Here is a 24,478-nt window from a genome sequence, read left to right as displayed (position 1 = left end):
ATGAGCAAACCTTAAAGTTGAAGAAACTAGAAAAATAACAGCAAAGCAATCCCAAGAGCAGTAGGGAAAAAAAGAAATAACCAAAATCAGGGAGGAAATAAACCAAATACGGACCAAAACAACAATACATAAGACCAATGGATAAAAGAGCTGGTTCTTTGAGAAAAGCAACAAAATAGATTCTCCACTAGCCCAAATAATCCAAAAATACAAGAGCGAAAATACGCATCATTAGCATCAGAGACAAAAAAGGAAAATTAATAAGCCATACCTCAGACACACAGAGAATTATTAGGAACTATTACAAGCAACTACATGCCAACCAATCAGAAGACCTAGAAGAAATCAGGCAATCTGCAAATGTTGAATCAAGAAGTAATTAATAATCTAAATAGACCTATAACATGGACTGAAATGAAACGAGTAATTAATTAATTAAAGGCCTCCCAACCAAGAAAAGTCCTGGACCAGATGGCTTCACTGCTGAATTCAACCAAAGGTTTCAAAACCAAATTATCCCAATTCTCCACAAGTTTTTCCAATCGAAAATGAGGGAATTCTTCCAAACTTTTTCTAGGAAGCCTATATCACCTCAATACTAAAGCCAGATAGAGACAATAAAAGGAGAATTACCGACTGATTTCCCTGATGAACACAGATGCAAAGATCCTGAACAACACAGCCAACAGGATCCAACAGTACATCAGGCAGATCATTCACCCAGACCACGTGAGATTCATCCCTGGCATGTAGAGATGGCTTAACATTCACAAATCAATAAATGTGATTTATCATATCAACAATTTGAAACACAAAAACCATGTGATCATCTCAGTAGATGCAGAGAAGGCATTTGAGAAAACCCAACACCACTTCATGCTGAAAACCTTAAGATAGGCATGAAAGGAACATTCTACAACACAATCAAAGCAATTTATGAAAAACCCAAAGCCAGCATCATATTAAATGGGGAAAGGCTTGAATCCTTTCCGCTAACATCTCGAACTGGACAAGGATGTCCACTCTCAACACTGCTTTTCAACAGAGTGTTGGAAGACCTCACCAGAGTTATTAGGCAAGGAAAATAAATTAAAGGAATTCAAGTTGGAAATGAGGAATTCCTGGTTGCAGACATAATCTTCTACTTAGGAGAACCAAATGTGTGGAAAACCTCTATGGTAAAAACTGTAAAACACTTTAAAGAGAAATAGAAGAAGATATTGAAAGTTGGTGAAACTTACCCTGTTCCTGGATTGGCAGGATCAACATCATCAAAATGTCCATATTACCATATTTATAATCCCCACACATTCAATCTGTTCATATTACCAATCACAGTCCCAACAACATTCTTCTCAAAAATAGAAGGTAGAAAAGTTCATCTGGAAACACAGGAGAGCACCAATAGCCAAAGCTATCCTGAAGAATAAAAATCAAGCTGGAGAAACCACAATTTAGACCTCAGGACATACTACAGAGCAGTGATCATCAAAAGTCTCATCCTGCTACAGAAACAGAGAAGATCAAGGGAACAGAGCAGAAACATCAGAAGGGAGACAACACATGTATAGCCAACTAATCTTCGATGAGAAATCTGAAAACAATCCAGCGGAAAATCCTGATCACTTCAACAAATGCTGTTAGATCGTAGCCTGGTAGGAAGCAAGACCCGCACCTGTCACGATATACAAAAATCAGCTCTACATGGATTAAGGACCTAAATCTACACCCAGAACCCATCAGACTATTACAGGAAAACATAGGAAGCACTTGCCAAGATATAGGAATGAGGAAGACTTCTTGGAAAAGACACCAAAAGCCTAGGCAATCAAAGCCAAAATAAGGAAGTGGACTACGTCAAGCTGAGAAGCTTCTGTGCAGCAAAGGAAATAATACAGAAAAGAAGCAACCAACTGAATTGGAGAAAATATTTGCACACTACACAACTGGTAGAGGACTAAAATCCGGAATTTACAAAGAGCTTCAGAAACCCAGGAACAGTAAAACAAACAACCCAGTGAAGAAATGGGTGAAGGAAATGAACAGACATTTGTTCAAAAAGAACAGATTAAAATGACTAACAGACATTAATAGATGGTCAGGTTCCCTAGCCTTTAGAGAGATACAAATGAAAGCACTTAAATAGCACACTGATGGAATTGTAACTCCTTATGAAGAAATGTACTGTCGTGACAATATGGGAAAAATGGATCGGGGGTGGAAATTGTGCGGAGGAGAATCCCAGACTACACAGAATTGAATGATAAAATTCAAAAATTAAAATAAAAATTAAAAAAACTTAAAAAAAAGGAAACCACATTGAGGTTCCACCTAACTTCAGTGAGTTTGGTGTACATTCAGAACTCTACGAATAACACCTGCTGGTGTGAATGTGGGGAGAATGTACCCTCCTTCACTGATGGAGAGTGTAGGCGAGTACAACCACTATGGAAATCAGTGTGGAGAGTGCTTAGAGAATTGCAAATTAGCCTGCCATATGACCCAGCTATCCCGCTTGTAGGCCCCCACAACTGCCCAGGGTCCACTCCCTGCCTGAGTGCTTCCAGGCAGAGCCGTAAGGCCTGGAGGATGACAAGCGCAGCCTGGCCAATGATGATGAGGGTGGCCTGGAGCTGGACCCTGACTGTGGCACAGCCCCTCAGAGGAGGCCTGAGTGTGGGCACAGGCGCGGGATGCGTGCCAGGTGAGCACCCTGATCCTATCCCACCCACCCTGACTGCCAGCAATCACTGCCACCTCCTCCAGGAAGTCCGTGTTCTGCTTCCCCAGTGAAATTGCTGGTTTTGAGTTGGTCAGTCATGCATGGATGTGACCTGACTTTGGCTCTTGTAAGTGCAGGCACACAGGAGGGTGGGTGTTAGACTAAGCAGTCACCTGACAGCTTTCTAACCAATGAGGCCTGAACCCTAGAGGCTCTGGGGTTCCTCCTCCTTGAACCCAAGGACCCTGGGCCTTCCCCTGGTATCCTCTGGGGATCCCAAGTTTCTACACCCGCAGAGCAGACCCCAGTGCCAGTCACCTGATCCTGTTCTTCCAAGCCCTCCTACCCTTCTTAGCTTCCTGGAAAGTGGCTGCAACCCACAAGGGCCTCCTGAGAGCCTCAGTATCCCCAACAGGTGTTCCTCTTGGGAGAGCCTTATCTAGCGAGGGTCATCTACTTCCCTCCCACCAGCCCTGCTGCATCCTGGTGCCAGCCGGAGATGGGGTGTTTCAGACAGGGGAAGGGATCCTGGAGGCACTGTTGGAGGGAGTGAGTGACAGATGGATTTAGCTCCAACTCTGCCCTGATTGGTTCTTGCCCAGACTGGCTTTTGTACTAAGAGCCAGGGTACGGGTGCCACTGGCCTAGCCCTGCTCCATCAGAGAGCACCTGGTCCCCAGGAGTTGGTATCAGGAGGTTCAAGGGGACCTGGCCACCTGCACAGGACCTATGAGGACATGGCAGAGGATGGCACCGGTGGTGAGCTACTGCTGCTAGAGGAGCGGGCCCGGTTCCCTGCAGCGACCGCACCTCTGGCCCAGCCCAAACGGGGCTGACTCAGCAGCCTGGACCAGGTGATCCAATGCTTGCCCTCAGTGGATAGTGCCGCAAGGAGCCATGCTGGCAGGACCCAGAGCTGCCAGAGGTGCTGGCCATGCTGCGGCACCCCATGAAGGCCAATGTGGCTGCCTACCTGCAACACCTGTGCTTCAAGAACGAAGATGTCAAGCAACGTGTATGGCAGCTGCAGGGGGTGCCACTGCTCTTGGCATTGCTGGACCACCCAGGGCAGAGGAACAGTGCCGGGCCTGCGGGGCACTGCGCAACCTCTCCTATGGCCAGGACACAAACAACAAGGCTGCCATCCGGGACTGTGGGCCACCAGCCCTGGTATGCCTGCTGCGGGCCACTCAGGACAACGAGGTTCCGTAGCTCGTCACTGGTGAGTGGCACCTGGCCACATCTGCTTGACCCCAACCCCGCATCCCCTAGCAAGAGAACAGAGAGAGTAGTGGCTTAGCCTGGGATTGGGGAGGCCGTGGTGAACATCCTGGTGGCCAGGAGTGCGGGCTACTGGGACAGCTTAATCAGGTGGCAGGGTAAGACAGGTCCCCCAGTCACAGCAGGGTACTGCAGGCCTCCTCCCTACCCTGCCCCAGTGGCATCACATGACCATCTCTACAAGGCCCTGGGGCCAGAAGATGGCAGGGAGGAGATGGCATCTGCTTTGCCCACCTCCCTGTCCCACTTCGCCCAGCGCTTCTACCATTCCTCACCCCCAAGTTGGAAGCTGCTCAGTGCCCCTTGCCTCTCTGGCCTGAGTCAGGAGGGCCTCCAATGCCTCTCACAGTCTTCCTGATGCCAACCTGGGCACAAGGAAGGTGGCAGGTTCTGAGTGGCAGGGGAGGCTCCCAGGAAGGGCAGGGACTTGGGTCAGCGCACAGCCAGTCATCGGTGGCACCCGCAGGCACCCTCTGGAACCTGTCATCATATGAGCCCCTGAAGATAGTCATCATCCACCATGGCCTGCAGACCCTCACGCACGAGGTCATCGTGCCCCATTCAGGTTGGGAGCGTGAGCCCAACGAAGACTCCAGGCTCCGGGAGAACGAGTGACAACCGTCTTCAAGAGCACATCTGGCTGCTTGAGGTGTGGGCAGTGCCATCCCAGACCACGCCCACCACCCTGGGTCTTTGTGTCCTTCCTGACTATGTGTAGGGGGTACTAAGCATTGTCCGGAATTCCTTGGGCCACCTCTGTCCCTTCCAATTTACCCCGGAAGCCGCCATCTCTCTGGGAGAGGTGCTAGGCTGTCGCAAAGTTCATTTTGGGGAGGAACACAAGCCCTCCAAGCAAGCCAGGGCTGGAATGGGTGAGGCAGGAGAAGGCCTCTTGGTGGAGGCTGGGGACTCACCAGTTTGTCCTCCTTTCCATTGGCCTCCCAGGAATGTGAGCTCAGGCGGCACTGAGGCTTGGTGGAGTCTCCGGGAATGCGAGGGGCTAGTGGATGCACTCCTGCATGCTCTTCAATTGGCTGTGGGTAGGAAGGACACGGACAACAAGGTGGGTGGGACAGAGTGGGGATGGGCTCTCAGCCTCCTGCTGAAGGTCTAGGAGTCAGCCAGTGCAGGAGCTGGGACTGGGTCTGTCCAGGACAGTGTAGAGAAGAACGGCTGTGTGGGTCTGCAGTGTTCTGAATATGGCCCCCAAGCAATGGCCACAGCCCCTCCCTGCCAATTCTCACTCATCTGGATCTGCTCCCCATTCCCAGGCCTCCCAGGCAGCCTGGGAACACACTGGCTAGGAGGGTGAGTGTCCCCGAGCCCTGAGGTCCCTGCCTCATGCTCACCTCTCCTTTCTTGCACCTGCACAGTCAGTAGAGAACTACGTGTGCATCCTGTGGAACCTGTCGCACCATGTGCACAAGGAGGTGCCCGGAGCTGACAGGTACCAGGAAGCTGAGCCAGGGCCACCAGGTAGAACTGCTGCGGACTCCCAGCGATGGAGGCGGGATGATGCCAGCTGTTTCAGTGGAAAGAAGGCCAAAGCTGAGTGGGTGAGATAGGGTCCTGCTTGGTTACACCCCCATCCCTCCCCTTCCTCAGACTGCAGGCCCTCCAGAGTGCCCAGGCAGCAGGTAACTCAAGGGGCTGGAGAACTCTTAACCCTGAGCCAGGAAGAGGGCAAACAGCCTACGGGGAAAGCCAGGGTGTGAGTTCCAGCCCTGTCCCTATGCAGTGTAGGCCATGGGTGTGTTGGGGGGGCGAAGGGCAAGGAAGGGCAGAGGAGGAGGACAGGAGGGAGAGACCGCGATGGGCCCTACCTGTGCTCACCTCTAGGGAAGGTTCCACAGGCCTGTCACCTGGCAGAGTACCCCTGGACATGTCCTATCTTCCTGCCATGACTTCTGCCCGCCACCCTCTAGGTAGCAGCTACTGCTGCAGAGCCTGTTTGCACCTCTGAACCCTAGCTTTCCCTGGGGTGTTCAACCTTGCTCCCCGCCACCCTGACCCAGGGTGTGCGGTGGAGACATAGGGGACACTGGAAGGATACCCCCACTGAGGCAGCTCTCCTCTCTCCTGTGTTCCCTGTGGCCACCCAGAGGACTGGTTCCATCAAGGTAAGTGACATCTGTGTGTCTGCATGGTCCCTTGCCCTCAGCCAGGTTAGAGGGCTCACACTACCGCTGCCTTGACAACCGCAGGGCAATGAGAACCCAGGAAAGCCACTCAGCCCCCGTCCCCAACCCCCAGGCCCATCACCCTGGCTGCCATCTCCATGCCAACTGCTTGGAGACACACACACACATACACAAACACACGCACACACACACACACTGAGGCAGGAATGCATTCCTCCACCCAGCAGCTGGGTGAGAGGCCAGCCCAAGAAGTTGCTCCTGCAACCTCACTCTACTACATACAGAAGGCTGGGGCAGCACCGAGAGGGGGCACGTGCAGGGCCCCAGAGATGTCTAATGGCTCCCACAGGAGGCCCCTGCTTATCTGAGTTCAGCTCTGCTCCCTTCTGGAGGAGTTAGGAGCTGTGGGTTGGGTGCCTGGAGGTGGAGGGCTTGGCACCTGCCAGGAGGGAACATTCCAATTCACCAGGTTGTATTCCAGGCAGTTTTTCTGTCTATACCCATTGCTGTCCAGCAGGGCTCCTGCCCACACGTAGCTGCCCAGGAACCCTGAGGAGTCATATGACGTGCCTCTCAGCATGTGATGTAGGCACCACAGGCCCTAGACCTCCTCATGGCTACCACTGCCTTCCCCTCTGGTCCACCTGCCCATGCGGCTCCAAACGGCTCCAAACAGTGCCTGCCCCCAGATGCGGGATGCTCTCTGGGGTCTCTTGGCAGGAAACCCCCATCCTGGCATGCTTCTGCGCACCCACCCCAACCCCAGCCCAGGGTCCACCTCACCTCCAGCCATCCTTCTCTTCCAGGGAAGAAGGATGGTGAGACAGACCAGAACTTTGACACGCTGGACCTGCCCAAGCAGACAGAAGCTGCCAAAGGTGAGCCTGTGACCAGCAGCAAAGCCAGTGCCACTGCAGTGGGCCCCAGCTCTATAGATGATCACAGGTGTGGGGTTCCCCAGAGGTCCTTGAGGACATATGCAGAGTCAGGATCAATTCCATGGGTCAGTTGATTGTGGATTGCTGGGGAGATAAGTCCTAGAGGGCAGCAGACAGCAGGTGACAAGTGGGGCTGAAGGGCAGACACCTGGGCTGGGAACTACGGGGTGTGGTGCGGTGCGTTGTGGCCAGACCCAGGAATGCAGATGGGCCGGGGGCCCACGGGGTGGGACGTGACATGGGTACATCCCCCACCTGTTGAGTTCCTGTGGCTGTGTGCTGTCTACTCAGATCCTGCCTGCCTGAGAGGCTTCCCAGGTGGCCAAGCGACCCCAGCCATTGTGGGAAACAATCTAGGGGGAGGGGTGCATCACAGGTAGAGAGGAAGACAGTTTCCTGAGACAGGACAGGCAGGCATGGAGGACCGCCTTGGAAGCTCTGCATGTGCACCATGTGGAGTGCCAGCTGTGGGGGAACCTGGAATGATTGTTCCAGGAAGGCGGGCCCTGTTGCTAGAGGGGTGGCCCTGGTTGTCAGCTCCTATTATCAACCGGTGGAGGCAGGCCCTATTGCTAGGGGCTTGGCCCTGGTTCCTCAGTTCTGGTTAGGTAGTGATGGAGGCAGTCCCTACTTAGGGATGGGAGGATAGTCCTGTTGTTAGTGGGTGTGGCTGGTGAGACCCCGCCTCCTGAGTTGGCAAGCTTATTGCCCAGTTCTTTATTAAGGAGAATCAAAAGAAGGAATAACTTTACCCAAACCCGTGGCCTCCTGACTGGAGCCTATTTGCCCCTCTGTGAAATGGGAGCACTTTGCCCTTGGGGGTGGCCAGAACAAGTGATTCCATTGGTAACAAACATTCCCTGTTCCACATTCATCCCTGGCTCTCCCTGTCCACTGGTGCACCCAACAGGAGATGGGTTGATGGGTGAGGGAGGAGGCCCTGGAGTGACTGTGGACAGCAGGTGCTCTGTGCATTCCCAGGCTTTGAGCTGCTGTACCAGCCCAAGGTGGTGCGGCTCTATCCCTCCCTCCTCATGGAGAGCTGAAATTTCAGTACCCTGGAGGCAGCCACAGGAGCCCTGCAGAACCTCAGCGCAGCCGTCAGTTGGATGGTGAGATGGGAGGCCTGCCCTGGGCACTGCGCAGGCTCAGGACCCCACCACGGAGCCATAGGAGGAGGGAGGGGTGGCCCTTGAACTGCGGGCATAGGGACTGCAGCACAGCCCAGCTGGTGGGGACAGCCGGGGTTGGGGAGCAAGTCTGCGCTAAGCATCCCATCCCCCAGCCACCTCAGTGGGCCCTCTACATCTGCGCCACGGTGAGCAAAGAGCGCAGGCTCCAGGTGCTGGTGGAGCTGCTGCAGTCTGAGACGGACAAGGTGGTGCGGATCATGGCCATTGCACTGCGGATCCTCTCGCTGGACCTGCACAACAAAGATCTCATTGGTGAGAGAGGAGCCAGGCAGGCCGGGACACACAGGGAAGGGGCAGCAGTGGAAGATGGGTAGTTCTGGAGCATTCCCGGCAGCGTGATGTCCTGGGGCCCTCCTGGCGCCGGCCCTCACCCACCTCCGCGCCACAGGAAGGCCATTTTTCCTGTAGCTGCAGGGCAGAGGCGTGTCCTAACACCTGTCTTTGCCTCCTGCCTACCTAGGGAGCTACACCATGGCAGAGATGGTGCTAAAGGTGCGCAATGCACAAGCTGTCCCGCACCCTGGAGCACGCCTGGAGGAAGACACGGTGTTGGCCGTGTTCAGCACCATCCACGAGATTGTGTCCAACAGCCTGGACAATTGGCGATGGTTCCTGCAGGCTCGCGGTGTGCCCTCTGCCCTGGCAGGTGCGCAGCATAGACAGGGCTAGCTGGCAGGTGGGCAGGGCTCTGGGCAGGTTAACAGGTGGATGGGATTTTGGGCCGGGCCTGGTGAGGGAGGCGTGGCTAGTGGTTGCTGACCCTACCCCAGGACCACCACAGCCAATCGTTGGGGAGGCGAAGGAAGCATCACACGTGCTGCAGACCTTGTGGAGCTAAAAGGAGCTGCATGGGGCCCTGCAGAAGGACGGCTGGACCAAGGTGCCCTTCCAAGTGCTGGCTGCCCTCCCCTCTGCCGTCTCAAGTCCCAGCTGCAGGAGAAGGTGATGCAAGCTCACCCCGGAGATTGTCTCTACACTGTGCTTTCTCAGTCTGCAGCAGCAGCCAAAAAGGTGCCTAAGGGAGCACAGAGCCCCGGGGGGCTTCGATGACAGCACACTGCCATTGGTGGTCAAAGGCCTGGGTGCGTGAGGCTGACAGGTGGTGAGGTGGTAGAAAAGAAAGACCCGGCGTGGCTAGGGGCCTGGATCACTGCTCCCTGTGGATTCTTGCTCACGTGCCGCCTGCTTAGGTGCCACTGCAGGGGTGGGGGTGGTGCATTGCTGATGGGCAGAGGCCAGGCAGGGGTGCCAAGAAGTGGGCAGCAAAGGATGTCCATCCCGTCTTGGCAGCCCACAGCTCACGCATGCTCTCACCCTTGCAGCCAGCAAGAAGGCAGGTAGCTGGGAAGTGATTCCTCTGGACACACTTGGCCCACTGGGTGAGTGCAGGTGCTGTGCGGCTTGTGGGAAGAAGGGTGGGCAGGTGGGATGGGTCGTGGAAAGGAGGGCAGGCAGATGGGAGGCCCTAAGCTGATGCTGGGAAGGCCTGCTGGCTGGACGATCGATGTCCAGTCACAGCCCTACCCCATTTAGTGGTCGGTGGGAGTGTCAACAGCAGGTGCTGGCATGCTCCTACAGTGCCACTCCTTAGTCCTCTCCTCTGCTGTCCCCAGACGGCTGCTACACCACTTGTACCACAGGGAACACAGGGCCTGGGGTACTGACCCAATGGGGTCAGCCTCCAAAAAGAAGTCATTGAAAGTAAGTAATGATTGGCTGCCAGGGAAGGGGCTGGGAGCACCCTCCTCTCCTCAAGAGCATCCAGTTGCAGTCCTGAAGTCCTGAGCCCTGGGCCATTGGGGGCCAGGGAGCACAGTTGAGCTGTCCACCCTTGCTGAGAAGGAGAGCAGAGTCTGGGCTCTGCATGTGTGTGCTAGGCGAGGCCCACCACCTGCCCCCTGCCAGTTCTGGCTTCACGCACAGACAAGTGCACCCGCCAGCTCCGACCAGCTTGGCTCCTCCCTTGGCACTGTGGTAGTGGACCCATCCTCAGGCCCATCCCCCAAACTCCCCCCACTAACCTAACTGCTGTGTTCTGCCTCTTAACCCTGTTGCGCTCCAGCCTGCCCACTCACCCACCCGCTGTGCCTGCGTGCCTGCTGCAGCCCAACCCCGGCAGGAAGGTTCCTCCTCCCAGGCCCAGCAGGCAGGCGGTCAGGCTGGTGGACTCCGTGGGGGACACTAAGCCTCAGCCTGTTGACTCCTGTGTCCAGCTTGCATGCCTGGTATGTTGTTCTCTGCCCTGGCAGTTCGTCCCACTTGCCCCTTCCTCCTCTGGCTGGGAGCTTCTCGAAATAATTGCTGCTGGCTGCTCTCCCTGTGTGCCCCCGGCAGCACCACTGCTCACTCACCCACACACAAATTTGGCTCAGGGAAGGCCACACCTGGGGGCTAAGGGCGTAGATCAAGCTGGAAGTGTCCCCCATACACCTGCCAGCTCTGGGCCTGAGGCCCCTGAGGGTCAACTCATGCCACCCCTGGACCAAGCTGCATCTATCCGGTGTCTCCATTGGTCCCTGGAAGCCAAGCTTGCTTGCCCGCTGTCATGCCCTGTCACTCTCCCAGCCCTGCACACACCTGCAGCTGCAATGCCCTCCTCCCTCTGCCTCTCCCTCCATAGGGCCTGGGCCCAGCCATGGGTTCCTAGGGACTAGATCTCCAGCAACTGGGCTGACCTGAGCAACACCAGCCATGGAGCTTGGAGCCTCCTGGCATCAGGGAGACACCCCCTCCCGCCACGCCACATCCCTGCTTCCCTGCACCTCCTGCCCACCCAACTCCCTGACCCGGTGCTGTGTTCCAAAGAGCCACAAGGAAGGGAGCAGGAGAGCAGGCCGCCTTAGGAAGGTGAGCCAGGTTGGACGCAGGAGGCTTGTTGGGGTCATGCGGGAGAGCTGCCCAACGTGTGTACATGTATATGTTTGCGTGTGTGTGCCTGTGCTTGCGTGCAGTGTCCCGGGTGGGAGGGGCAGCAGGACTGGCATGGGGGCAGAGCCAGGCAGGGACCAGAGCTCAAGGAGAGGAGCTCAACTCCAGAGCGGCTGCCCTGGGTGGGGACCCAACACTGCAGGGAAGTCAGACCAAGGGGGCAGGTCTGGCTGGTTTGTTTCCAGTGGAGTGGTGTGGAGGAGCCCTCCTGCCACCCAGGTGTCCGCCTCCCTGGAACTTCTAGGAGTGCCTTCCGGGGCTGACTATGGGGTGGCGGCAGGGACTGCTACTGTTCGAGGCCCACTGTTTATGACTTTGGAAACAGAAGTAACATTATAACACTAACGATGAGCATTTAAATGAAACCAACATAAGACTATTCCTACACATCTACATTTTGTGAGAAAACACAACAAGTTTTTTTTAGAAAAGACCAACACAGCAACTTCAGGCTTCTGTCTCTTGTGGGTTGCTGGCTCCTGTCTGGGCTCTGAAGGCTGGGTGGTGGATGGGATGGCCACACCCACACGCAGGACTGCACCTGCTGTGCCCCACACTGATCCACACTGGGGTCGGTAGCTGTGACCTCAATCCCAGACTTGGTGTAGCCACAGGTAGGCCCAAGCTTGGACAGGGTTACTCTTGGGGGCTACTCTGGAAATTGAGTCCCTGTTAAGACATTGGGGCAACTCAAAGGCGGCTGACCACGTGTGTGACAGGTAGGTAATGGGGTCAGGAAGACCTGGTGGACAAGGTGGGTTTGAGGGGTCAGAGGAGTTTGGTTACCCACCAGCTGGGCCTCCGGGTCAGGAGGAACCATTTTATCCTAGCACCTGCTAGGGGGCTGGCCATGAAGGCTGGCTTACTGCCTGCCTCGCTTGGGCTTCCTGGGTGGACAGTTGAGCCTAGTGGTGGTGGGGAAGGAAGAGGCTTCAGGTTCCCCTGATCAGGCCACTAGCAATACCCAGGAGTGGCCAGCCAAGGGCCCACCCGGGATATCCAGCACCCAGAAGAGGCAGCAAAAGGGGTGGGATTGCAGCAAGGGAGGCTGAGAAGACTGGGACTAGGCCGCTGTCCTCTACTGAAATATTAGATTTTTCATTTCCACAGTATGCAGTTCGTGTCCAAGGTGATTGCTGATGCCTGGACTGAGTAAAGAGGTTAGAGTTCATTGTGTCAGAGGTGCAGACAGGGCTGGAAAGTGGAGCTGTGGCTGAGGCACTCTGCTGCCACCTGCTGTTAAGAAGCTGGAGGACTTGGGGACAAGGCAAGGTTGCTAGGTGCCCAAAGCTAGAGCCTGGGGAGGCAGCTGTGGCCAGGGCCCAGGCTCTTCAGGCTGTGCCTGGCACTTGAAGGCAGATACCCCAGGCAGCTGCAGCAGAAGCAAGATTGACAGGGGCCAGCTTGGTGGAGGGACCCAGGGCAGGGTGCATGGTTAAGGTCATGCTGGACCACCTGGGCCCACACATATAGCCTTCTCCAGCCCATCCACCACTTGGATGTGTTCCAGCATGGCACTGTAGTGGGTGCACTCGAAGCTGCTACTTCCACCAGGTACAGCAGGAAGTTTGGGGTTCCCAGGCTGATGATGTTGTTGGCCAACATCACAATCCCCTTCCACAGGAAGTTAAGAACTAGGGGCTGGTGTTGGAGCATAGCATGGGAAATCCCTGCCTGCGATGCTGCCACCCCACTTGGGCACTGGCTGCTCCACTTCTGATTAGACTCCCTGTAAATGATCCTGGGAAAGCAGTGGAGAATGTTCCAAGAACTAGAGCACCTGCAGCCACGTGGGACACCTGGATGGTGTCCCACGTGGCTGGGCTCAACTCCAGTCATGGCTGGGCTCACCCTCCAAGGAGCAGTGTGTCCGGCAGGTAGTGGTCCATCCACTGGTCCAGGAACACCATGTCAGGGAGTCCACTTCATGCTGCTGCTTCAGCTGAGGGAGGAGGTCCTGGGATGCTCCCAACAGCATGGTGGTCTGTAACAGTGGCTGTTGATGCCTCCTTGAGCAACAACTGGGCACAGCTGTGGCCTTTTCCACCCTGGGTACCAGCTAGGCATGGCTGCAGTCCTTTCCTCCCTGGGCACCAGCTGGGCACAGCTACAGCCATTTCCTCCCTGGGCACCAACTGAGCATGGCTGCAGCCCATCCTCCCCACCCCCCACTCCAGGTCAGCCTCCCACTCTCCCACTCTTGGGAAGGGACCCTAAGTCGATGCCCACATTGGCCATGTGGGTCAGAGAAGCTGCACCTTGTCCTGCAGGCTGGCAAAGTCCAGCATCTGCTGGGTGATGGCAGCAAAGTCAGGGTTGATATCCATGGTGAACAGTCACCTGCCTGGGGGCAGCAGGAGGGCCATGTGCACATCCGAGTAGCCACAGTAGCCCCCAGGTCCAGCAGCAGAGCTGGGCAGCATTCCCACATCACTGCATCCACAATGTCTCCTGCAAGGGGCAGAGGTAGCAGAGGGTGGCTTGAGGGCAGGTGGGGGTGGCGGGTGCCTGACCCAGCTCCCTATCTCTCTCCCTGCAGTGGGATCTGTTGCCTCCCCCAACTCCCAGCTCACAGACCCCTGGTTCCACTGTGCACCTTATCCCTGTGTCCTACCATGTTGTCTCTCCTGGTGCCCCCTCAAGGGGGTGTGGGATGACCAGCAGGGGCTGCCCCATCCCCTCCCCTGGGTCCTGCAGCAAGACACCTGTGTGCACCCTGGAGTTCATGGCCAACAGGAGAGCCAGGGAGAACCTGCAAAGTTGGTCCCATGACTCATGCCCAGAGATCAGAAGGAGCCACACCCACCACCCACCACCCACCTAGTACAGGAGCTCCTGAACGCAGGGTGCTGAGAAGCCCCAGAGGCTGATGTTGGTGGACACCATAGTGGCCTGTGTTTTCCCTGGGCAGACATGCACTGTCCACTTTATCCGTGTGGACAGTGGTGTGGGTGCAGGCTGGGGCACAGGAGGCCAGTCTGCTGGCTGCACAACCTTTGTCCAGGGGGCGGGCTCTGGCCCTGCAGCTGGGCCCACGGAGCTCCAGACCACTCCCTCGCCCCGGCCTGGGTGCAGCCACAACCCCAGAGACAAGGTGACAACAGGTCCCCCCATCCCTGGCCTGAGGACCCCACCCCTCCCCAGTGACCACTCCCGTGCCCTCTGTCTGCCACCACTCTCACCTTTCTTTTTTTGCCCACAATCATGGTTCGCTCCTGCGAGCAGAAGGCGTCGATGGTCCCCACGCTGGGTGTGCTGCTGCATGTGGCGCAGGATGCGGATCTCCTTGCTGTCACCCACGCTGTTGGAAGCAGGTGCAGACAGACAGCAAGGCTGAGTGCTGCTGGTGGTCAGCAGCGGCTGGCACCGCCCACAGGGGGCGGGACCTGGGCTTGAGCCTGGCAGGTTGGGCGGAGCGAAGTGTGGGAGTGGCAGAGTTTGGGTGTCCATGGGCGTGGCTAAAAGGGGGCGTGGCGGGGAATGATGGACTGTGCAGCACACAGGATGGAAAAGGGTATGGAATGGTAGAAGTTGGTTCGGGGCGGGGCAGGGCGGAAAGGGGCGTGGCGCAGACAGGGTGGCTTTTCCCAGTGGAGGAGGTCGGGAGGGGCGTGGTTAGGGAAAGGGGCGTGGAGGGGATTGATGGACTTGTAGCGCCCACAGGGCTGGACAGGCCATGGAGTGGCAGGGCTCGGGAGGGGCGTGGCTAGGGGCGGGGTCAGGGGCGGGGTCCCCGGCTCTTTCTTTACCACCCAAGGGCAGCAATAGCCGCCCTGTGGTGCATGGGGCTGGGGTGACCTGTGACCTTTGAGGCCAGAATCCTGCCCCAGCTTGGCTCCATGGGCCTCCCCACGGGGAAAGGCGTGGAAGCCGGCTCTCCCCTACACGGGCACGGCTGCGGTGCTGAGGAAGGACACGGCCGAGGGGAGCGCACCTGGTACCAAGGCCCCGCCTGGACCTCCAACCTGGCGCCTGAGGCCTTGGGGACTCAGAATGAGCTTCCGCCCACGTCCTTCACACCCCGCCGCCTCCACGCGCCCTGCAGAGACTTTGGAAGATGGGAAGAAGCTTGTTTTGGTGTGGGTTGGTTTTTCTGAATGAGCGTTCCTGGTAAACTTCCCCTGTGGATTTGCAGGAAACTCACAAATCATTGTCTCTAAATTCCGTTTCCTGCCATGGCCAAGCCGGGCTCGGGCCACTTGCCTGGACCTCACAGGTGTGGGGGGGCGGTTTCTCTCTCCCACCCCCATGGTGAGGTCCCGCAAGGGGTGAGGGTCTGTCCAGCCGTGGTGTCCCAGGGTGGGCTTGTAGGGTAGGCAGAGTGGGCTGAGCCCAGCAGGGTGGAATGCCCAAGGCTGAGTCCCCAAGGGTGGCAGGGGACAGGCTTGTAAGCAGAGCCAGGTCTCCGCCAGCCAGGCCAGCACCTTACACCTCGGATCAGATCCACCAGCCACAATCACTTTACCTTCCTAAAGTGCCCAGGGCAACAAGGTACAGAACAGAGCTGGACGGAGGACAGAGCTGCACCAGGTATGTACTGGCTGTGGATCCTGGACATGGCCCAAGCACCCACCTCAGACGACCAGGCAGGGAAGACTGGGGCTCCTGATGCCTACTCTATACCAGTCCCACCCCCCATGGCCAAGTCTACTATCCCATGATGGCCAGCAAGGCAGCCCCACAACGTGGATGGGGCTAGTGGGACCATCGCCTGTCCCTCCTCACCTGACTTTCCAGGTTGAGGGGCAGGCAATGCCCAGGTCAGGCTGAGAGGTGGGGATGTTTTTGCTCCACAGGTTGACTGGCCCTCAGTGGAACATTTGAGAATAGTTACAATACGAAAGGATAAATTTTGTCTATTTTACAATTTTTAAAATGCGGTAGAATAACAATAATAATAATAACAAAAAACAGCAAACTCTTTTACTGGACCTCCCAGTTCCAACAAGAATAAGGATAAGGGACAGGCAGTTCCCATGAGCACTCGGGGCCCAGGCAAACAAAGGCTCCCCCAAGGGCTCTGGAACTCGGGTCATTTCTGGCTGGCCAGTGAGCTCGATGGGGGAGTGTGCCCCTTGGGGACAGAACACCTGTCCACTGTAGCTCCTCCTTGCTAAGGGCCCTCCCGCAGTGTGGGCATAGAGAGGTCAGCAGGAGCCCAGCAGATTCACGGCCCTGGGTGGGGCAGGCCCTTGGTCAGCTGCCATCCCTGGATGGCTGGGGAGAAGGCGGAGTCTGGGTCAACTTCCTCTTCCGGAAGCAAAGCAGGTGGAGCGAGCTGCTCCTGTGTCCAGTGGGGCTGGGTATGGCCCTTTGTCCACTCTCCTAGGCACGTGCCAGGAGGAAGGGCATGTAGGCTGGATCACTGGGTGGGCCGCTGACCCCATGGGGTTAGCAGGTGCCACCAGGCAGGCGTCAGGAGGAGCAGGCCTGAGCAGGGCTCCTGGGGTGCTCAAGATCAGCTGGTCCACCCCACATGGGAAGCCAACCAAGGGTCTACCTGTGGCAACCACCCCTATCACAGGCAGCAGGCAGGGGCAGGTTTGCAGCAGGGGGGGGCTCAGAGACCGAGAATGGACGAAGCTGTCACGCTCTACTGAAATGTCAGATCTTTAATTTCCCTGGTATGCAGTTGTGTCCAAGGTGCTTAGAGCTGCCCAGACAGTCAAGGGGTTAGAATCCATTCTGTCAGAAGGGCAGAGAGGCTGGGCTGGGAAGTGCAGCTGTGGCTGAGGCACTCTGCTGCCACCTGCTGGCAGGAACCTGGAGGACAGCTTGAGGACAAGGTCAGGACATTTGCAGGTGCAGCTCCTGTGTCTCAGGAGCCCAGAGTCCAGATGGGAGCACCACTGGCTGGACCCAGGCATCATCCTGCTGGCATCCCTTTCTTCACTCCACAGCTGCCCTGGATCACAGCACTGGGAGGCAGGTGTAGCCAGGGCCCGGGACTTTCAGGCACTAAGTATGCCTGGCACTTGAAGACAGATACCAGGTAGCAGCAACAGAAGCGGGGTTGGCAGGGACCAACTTGGCAGATGAATCCAGGAAAGGGTGCATGGTTTAGGTCACACCAGGCCGCCTGGGCCCACACAGATAGCCTTCTCCAGCCCATCCACTGACATGTACTCCAGGAATGAGCTGTAGTGGGTGCACTCGAAGCTGCTGCTGCCATGCACATGTGCCAGGAAGTATGGGATCCCCGGGAAGATAACATTGTCAGGCAGCAGCACCGTCCCCTTTTGCAACAGGCCACACTGCTGTGGGGGACAGAGAGATGGTCCCCGGGGTGTGGGTGGGGGCAGTCTGGATGCCCTGCGAACCTGCCCCAGACCAGAAATACTACTCCCACCCTTCCCGCAACCCCCTGCCAGGGTTTGGGTCTGAGGACAAGACCTTTCTGTCCCACAGGCTCCTGGTTCCTTTCCCAGCCATGCACACAGCAGGTGCTCAATAAACACTGGCTGGATGAAAGCCAGGGTCAGCCTCAGGTGTGTGGGTTGGGTGGCAGGGTGGGATGGACATCAGGGCAGCCCGGGGAATTTGGAAGGGAATTTGGGAGTGTGGAAATTTCCCTGACACAGCCATCAGAAAGAAGCTGTGTTGAGAATAAAGCTGTCTTGGGTGGGCATTTGGCATAGCAGTAGGGACTTCTGTGTGCCACGTGGCAGTATCTGGGTTCAATGTGCACCCATGTGGCTTCTGACCCCCAGCTCCTGCCTAAGTTACTCCTTGGGAGGCAGCAGGTGCTGCAGCCACCTGCTGGGTGCCTACCACTCACTTGGGAGCCCTGGGTCTGCTAGCCTGGCTCCAGTTGCTGCCAAGGGAGGAAAGGGCTGCAGCTGTGCCCAGCTGTTGCCTAAGGAGGCACAAAGAGCCACTGTTATTACAGGCCACTTTGCATTCCAGGAGGATGCATACAGGAGGAGCATCCCAGGACCTCCTCCTTCAGGTGAAGCAGCAGCATGACGTGGACACCCTGGACATGGTGTTCCTGGACCACTGAAAGCAGCGCTACATGCTGGACACGCTGCTCCTGGAGGTGAGCTCAGCCAAGGTGGCCTTGCTGGCTGCTGGCACAGGGGCCACTGAGACCCATGCATGTCGACTGGCCATGGCCCTGGAGCTCCTACAGGGAGCGGGAGCTGTGACAGAGGTGCTGCCTGATGTCAGGGCAGGTAGATGAGAGGAAGGGTCCTGGGGGGAGAGGTGCCAGGTAGTGGGGTGAGCACCACTGACCGGACCTGCTGTTGGGCAGGTGGGTGGGGTGGGGAGTGGGAGAGGACATGTAGGTGTGCAGCTACAGGACCACTCCTTCTACGCCAGGGCTTAGCTGCCACATGCTGGGAGCAAGAGAGAGATCTTCCATTTCTTGCTGTATCTCTGAATGGCTGCATCAGCCAAGGCTGAGTCAGACTGAAGCCACGAGCTCCAACTGCTTTCCTGAGACATTCCATATGTTTGGCTTTGCGTGATGCCACTTCCTGCTTGCATTCATGAGCATGCTTGATGGCCTGACCTCCCAGGAATATGTATTTTGCACAGTTGCATAGGGGCCCCTGCATTTTCTCCCACTAGCAAGCCGGAGACACCGGGAACTGGCTGCACAGCGACTAATGCCAGGATCATCACTAGGAACCCCTCTTGCCTGAGACCGGAGATGCCCAGGGTTGCTTGCTTGATTCTGTTTTGGAGTTGAGATTGCTTTTTAAAAACAGCAACAACAAATCTGTTTAAGGGCTGGTGTAGTGGCATAGCAAGCTATTCCTCTGCCTGTGGCACAGGCATCCCATTTGGCCCCAGCTCATGTCCCAGCTGCTCCACTTCTCATCCAGCTCCCTGCTTGTGGCCTGGGAAAGCAATGCCTTTGGACCCTGTACCCACATGGGAGACCCAGAGCAAACTCCTGGCTCCCAACTTGAGACCAGCCCAGCTCTGACCATTGTAGCAATTTGGGGAATAAACCAACAGATGGAGGATCTCTCTTCCTCTCCCCTCTCTCTGTAACTATAAATAAATCTTTTGAAAATAAATAAATGTGTTCCAAAGGCAGAGAGAGCTGGCTAGGTGCAATCCACTGGTTCATTCCTGAAGTGCTTGTAAGGGCTGGGGCCAGGCTAGCAGACCCAGGGCTCCCAAGTGAGTGGTAGGCACTCAGCAGGTGGCTGCAGCACCTGCTGCCTCCCAAGGAGTAACTTAGGCGGTAGCTGGGGGTCAGAAGCCACATGGGTGCACATTGAACCCAGATACTGCCACGTGGCACACAGAAGTCCCTACTGCTATGCCAAATGCCCACCCAAGACAGCTTTATTCTCAACACAGCTTCTTTCTGATGGCTGTGTTGGAAATTTCCACACTCCCAAATTCCCTTCCACATTCCCTGGGCTGCCCTGATGTCCATCCCACCCTGCCACATTCCCTGGGCTGCCCTGCTGTCCATCCCACCCTGCCACCCAACCCACATACCTGAGGCTGACCCTGGCTTTCATCCAGCCAGTGTTTATTGAGCACCTGCTGTGTGCATGGCTGGGAAAGGAACCAAGAGCCTGAAAGTCCAGGGCCCTGGCTACACCTGCCTCCCAGTGCTGTGATCCAGGGCAGCTGTGGAGTGAAGAAAGGGATGCCAGCAGGATGATGCCTGGGCCCAGCCAGTGGTGCTCCCATCTGGACTCTGGGCTCCTGAGACACAGGAGCTGCACCTGCAAATGTCCTGGCCTTGTCCTCAAGCTGTCCTCCAGGTTCCTGCCAGCAGGTGGCAGCAGAGTGCCTCAGCCACAGCTGCACTTCCCAGCCCAGCCTCTCTGCCCTTCTGACAGAATGGATTCTAACCCCTTGACTGTCTGGGCAGCTCTAAGCACCTTGGACACAACTGCATACCAGGGAAATTAAAGATCTAACATTTCAACAGAGGGTGGCAGCTCCGTCCATTCTCGGTCTCTGAGCCCCCCCCTGCTGCAAACCTGCCCCTGCCTGCTGCCTGTGATAGGGGTGGTTGCCACAGGTAGACCCTTGGTTGGCTTCCCCTGTGGGGTGACCCAGCTGATATTGAGCACCCCAAGAGCCCTGCTCAGGCCCGCTCCTCCTGACGCCTGCCTGGTGGCACCTGCTAACCCCATGGGGTCAGCGGCCCACCCAGTGATCCAGCCTACCTGCCCTTCCTCCTGGCACGTGCCTAGGAGAGTGGACAAAGGGCCATACCCAGCCCCACTGGACACAGGAGCAGCTCGCTCCACCTGCTTTGCTTCCGGAAGAGGAAGCTGACCCAGACTCCGCCTTCTCCCCAGCCATCCAGGGATGGCAGCTGACCAAGGGCCTGCCCCACCCAGGGCCGTGAACCTGCTGGGCTCCTGCTGACCTCTCTAAGCCCACACTGTGGGAGGGCCCTTAGCAAGGAGGAGCTACAGTGGACAGGTGTTCTGTCCCCAAGGGGCACACTCCCCCATCGAGCTCACTGGCCAGCCAGAAATGACCCGAGTTCCAGAGTCCTTGGGGGAGCCTTTGTTTGCCTGGGCCCCGAATGTTCATGGGAACTGCCTGTCCCTTATCCTTATTCTTGTTGGAACTGGGAGGTCCAGTAAAAGGGTTTGCTGTTTCTTCTTCTTCTTCTTCTTCTTCTTCTTCTTCTTCTTCTTCTTAATATTATTATTATTGTTGTTGTTGTTATTGTACCGCATTTTAAAAAATTGTAAAATAGACAAAATTTATCCTTTCGCATTGTAAGTATTCTCAAATGTTCCACTGAGTGCCAGTCAACCTGTGGAGCAAAAACATCCCCACCTCTCAGCCTGGCCTGGGCACTGCCTGTCCCTCAACCTGGAAATTCAGGTGAGGAGGGACAGGCGATGGTCCCACTAACCCCATCCATGTTGTGGGGCTGCTATGCTGGCCATCATGGGACAGTAGACTTGATCACGGGGGGTGGGACTGGTAGAGTAGGCATCAGGAGCCCCAGTCTTCCCTGGCTGGAGTAGGGCAGAGGTGGCCTGGCCCAGTGGTCTGAGGTGGGTGCTTGGGCCATGTCCAGGATCCACAGCCAGTACATGCCTGGTGCAGCTCTGTCCCCTGTCCAGCTCTGTTCTGTACCCTGTTGCCCTGGGCACTTTAGGAAGGTAAGGGGCTGATTGTGGCTGGTGGATCTGATCCGAGGTGTAAGGTGCTGGCCTGGCCGGCAGAGGCCTGGCTCTGCTTACAAGCCTGTCCCCTGCCACCCTCGGGGACTCAGCCTTGGGCACTCCACCTTGCTGGGCTCAGCCCACTCTGCCTACCTTACAAGCCCACCCTGGGACACCACGGCTAGACAGACCTTCACCCCTCGCGGGACCTCACCATGGGGATGGGAGAGATGTGAGTTCCAGGCAAGTGGCCCGAGCCCGGCTTGGCCATGGCGGGTCTGGGGCGGGGACGACTCTGCGGCAAATGGAATTTAGAGACAATGATTTGCGTGAGTTTCCTGCAAATCCACACGCGCAGTTTACCAGGAACATTCATTCAGATAAACCAACCCACGCCAAAACAAGCTTCTTCCCATCTGTCCAAAGTCGCTGAAGGGCGCGTGGAGGCGGCGGGGTGGGAAGGACGCGGGTGGAAGCTCATTCCGAGTCCTCAAGGCCTCAGGTGCCGCCTCAGGAGGTCCAGGCGGGGCTCTGGCCTTGGCACCAGGGGCACTCCCCTCGGCCGGGTCCTTCCTCAACTTCGCAGCCGGATCCATGCAGGGCAGAGCCGGCTCCCACGCCTTTCCCCTGGGGGGAGGCCCAGGGAGCCCAGCCGGGGCAGGATTCCGGCTTGGAAGGTCACAGGTCACCCCAGCCCCAAGCACCACAGGGCGGCCATTGCTGCCCTTGGTCGGTGGAGTAGCAGGTGGAGTAGCAGGGAGCCCCGCCTCTCAGGCCCGGCCCCGCCCCCTGGCCCTGCCCCTCCCCAGCCCTGCCACTCCATGGCCTGTCCCACCCTGTGGGCGCCACACGTCCATCAATCCCCGCCACACCCCTTTCCCTAACTCCGCCCCTCCCGACCTCCTCCACTGGGAAAAGCGACAGCGTCTGCGCCACGCCCCTTTCCGCCCCGCCCCGCCCCGAAAGAACTTCTACCATTCCATGCCCTTTTCCATCCTGTGTGCCCCACCCGTCCATCATTCCCCGCCACACCCCCTTTTAGTCGCCAAACTCTGCCACTCCCACACTTCGCTCTGCCCAACCTGCCAGGCTCAAGCCCAGGTCCCGCCCCCTGTGGGCGGTGCCAGCCGCTGCTGACCACCAGCAGCACTCAGCCTTGCTGTCTGTCTGCACCTGCTTCCAACAGCGTGGGTGACAGCAAGGAGATCCGCATCCTGCGCCACATGCAGCAGCACACCCAGCGTGGGGACCATCGACGCCTTCTGCTCGCAGGAGCAAACCATGATTGTGGGCCAAAAACGAAAAAGGTGAGAGTGGTGGCAGACAGAGGGCACGGGCGTGGTCACTGGGGAGGGGTGGGCTCCTCAGGCCAGGGCTGGGGGAACCTGTTGTCACCTTGTCTCTGGGGTTGTGGCTGTACCCAGGCCAGGGCGAGGGAGTGGTCTGGAGCTCCGTGGGCCCAGCTGCAGGGCCAGAGCCCGCCCCCTGGACAAAGGTTGTGTAGCCAGCAGACTGGCCTCCTGTGCCCCAGCCTGCACCCAGACCACTGTCCACACGGATAAAGTGGACAGTGCATATCTACCCAGAGGAAACACGGGCCACTGTGGTGTCCACCAATATCAGCCTCTGGGGCTTCTCAGCACCCTGCGTTCAGGAGCTCCTGTACTAGGTGGGTGGTAGGTGGTGGGTGTGGCTCCTTCTGATCTCTGGGCATGAGTCATGGGACCAACTTTGCAGGTTCTCCCTGGCTCTCCTGTTGGCCTTGAACTCCAGGGTGGACCCAGGGGAGAGGATGGGGCAGCCCTTGCTGGTCATCCCACACCCCCTTGAGGGGGCACCAGGAGAGACAACATGGTAGGACACAGGGATAAGGTGCACAGTGGAACCAGGGGTCTGTGAGCTGGGAGTTGGGGGAGGTAGGCAGCAGATCCCACTGGAGGGGGAGAGAGAGAGAGGGAGCTGGGTCAGGCACCTGCCACCCCCACCTGTGCTCAAACCACCCTCTGCTACCTCTGCCCCTTGTAGGAGACATTGTGGATGCAGTGATGCGGGAATACTGCCCCTCCATGCTGCTGGAGCTGGGGGCTACTGTGGCTACTCGGCTGTGCACATGGCCCACCTGCTGCCCCCAGGCAGGCGACTGTTCACCATGGATATCAACCCTGACTTTGCTGCCATCACCCAGCCGATGCTGGACTTTGCCAGCCTGCAGGACAAGGTGCAGCTTCTCTGACCCACATGGCCAATGTGGGCATTGATTTAGGGTCCCTTCCCAAGAGTGGGAGAGTGGAAGGCTGGCCTGGAGTGGGGGGTGGGGAGGATGGGCTGCAGCCATGCTCAGTTGGTGCCCAGGGAGGAAATGGCTGTAGCTGTGCCCAGCTGGTGCCCAGGGAGGAAAGGGCTGCAGCCATGCCTAGCTGGTACCCAGGGTGGAAAAGGCCACAGCTGTGCCCAGTTGTTGCTCAAGGAGGCATCAACAGCCACTGTTACAGACCACCATGCTGTTGGGAGCATCCCAGGACCTCCTCCCTCAGCTGAAGCAGCAGCATGAAGTGGACTCCCTGACATGGTGTTCCTGGACCAGTGGATGGACCACTACCTGCCGGACACACTGCTCCTTGGAGGGTGAGCCCAGCCATGACTGGAGTTGAGCCCAGCCACGTGGGACACCATCCAGGTGTCCCACGTGGCTGCAGGTGCTCTAGTTCTTGGAACATTCTCCACTGCTTTCCCAGGATCATTTACAGGGAGTCTAATCAGAAGTGGAGCAGCCAGTGCCCAAGTGGGGTGGCAGCATCGCAGGCAGGGATTTCCCATGCTATGCTCCAACACCAGCCCCTAGTTCTTAACTTCCTGTGGAAGGGGATTGTGATGTTGGCCAACAACATCATCAGCCTGGGAACCCCAAACTTCCTGCTGTACCTGGTGGAAGTAGCAGCTTCGAGTGCACCCACTACAGTGCCATGCTGGAACACATCCAAGTGGTGGATGGGCTGGAGAAGGCTATATGTGTGGGCCCAGGTGGTCCAGCATGACCTTAACCATGCACCCTGCCCTGGGTCCCTCCACCAAGCTGGCCCCTGTCAATCTTGCTTCTGCTGCAGCTGCCTGGGGTATCTGCCTTCAAGTGCCAGGCACAGCCTGAAGAGCCTGGGCCCTGGCCACA

The 24,478-nt window shown here is 57.3% G+C and overlaps 3 pseudogenes; 2 read left to right on the top strand and 1 right to left on the bottom strand.

Moving 5' to 3' along the window:
- Nucleotides 1–2,401: 2,401 nt before the first annotated feature.
- LOC101516557 (splicing regulator ARVCF-like) lies at nt 2,402–10,922 on the top strand (annotated as a pseudogene).
- A 1,722-nt stretch (nt 10,923–12,644) lies between these two features.
- Nucleotides 12,645–14,653, bottom strand: LOC131478176 (catechol O-methyltransferase-like; annotated as a pseudogene).
- Nucleotides 14,654–23,163: 8,510 nt separating this feature from the next.
- LOC131478174 (catechol O-methyltransferase-like) lies at nt 23,164–24,388 on the top strand (annotated as a pseudogene).
- Nucleotides 24,389–24,478: the final 90 nt, after the last annotated feature.

This window comes from Ochotona princeps, chromosome 28, assembly GCF_030435755.1.
Source record: "Ochotona princeps isolate mOchPri1 chromosome 28, mOchPri1.hap1, whole genome shotgun sequence".
Taxonomy (NCBI): domain Eukaryota; kingdom Metazoa; phylum Chordata; class Mammalia; order Lagomorpha; family Ochotonidae; genus Ochotona; species Ochotona princeps.
This window is presented reverse-complemented; position numbering and strand designations above follow the sequence as displayed.